The following is a 1,025-nucleotide window of genomic DNA, read 5'->3' on the forward strand; positions in this document are numbered from 1 at the left end:
CATCATCAACACAGATTAACGTTTATCCTTTAAGAATACCATCCATCCGAGAGTTAGTTATAAACGTTTAAGATCTTTGAGGGACTACTTGATGCGTCTTGACAATGTCCAAAGTTATACCAACAAGACTTGGTTAGGGAAGCCTAAACATGGTTGTTTTAAGTGTATGGGTTGCACTACCTGTAATGGGTTGGTACAAACCACCCATTTTGTCCACCCATGGCACAACAAACGCTATGCCATTAAGCACTGAGTCACATGTACTACCAAGTTTATAGTGTACATGCTGCACTGTTGCTTTGGCAGATATTACATTGGCAAAATGAATGATGATCTATGCACCAATCACAGGGCATCCATATGTGCTGCCCTAGCCACTAGTGAAAGTGATCAGCCAGTGGCTAGACACTTTTTGTCTGCCAAACATACTGTGGCTGATTTGCGATATGTGATCATTGATCATGTCCCTCCCTTACTGAGAGGGGGTAATAGGGCCAAATTGTTGTTGCAAAAAGAGACCAGGTGGATTTACACCTTATATACTTTAATACCTAGGGGCCTTAATACCTATTTTGATATGCAATGTTTCTTGTAATGATCCTGTTTGTACATATTTTACACGTAATAGTATATTGTGTAGTACAGCTAGCCATAGATTCATACTAATCTGATAGTCATACTCTGAGTCGGTCAGTTATTAGATTATACAGGGATGATTAAGATTGTATTCATAATTTTTATGTCTTTTTGACATATTCCCACCTAGTTAAAGCAATTTTTGCGGTAGGTAGGTTTCATTTGTCTCCCTGGTCAAATTAATTATGTCCTGTTACAGGGTATGGATTTCATAATTACACTTGATATTCATTTCTGGTCTGTTTTTTTGTAAGTAACATCTTACTTATTCCCCTCATTAGTTAAGATGTAATATTTATTTGTAGCCAATTTTTGTTTTTGCTAAATTTTGTTACATATTGTGAAGACGAGTTATTTATCACACATATCAGGGCTTAGGTTACATATTT

Source organism: Bombina bombina, chromosome 5 (genome assembly GCF_027579735.1).
Source record: "Bombina bombina isolate aBomBom1 chromosome 5, aBomBom1.pri, whole genome shotgun sequence".
Taxonomy (NCBI): Eukaryota; Metazoa; Chordata; class Amphibia; order Anura; family Bombinatoridae; genus Bombina; species Bombina bombina.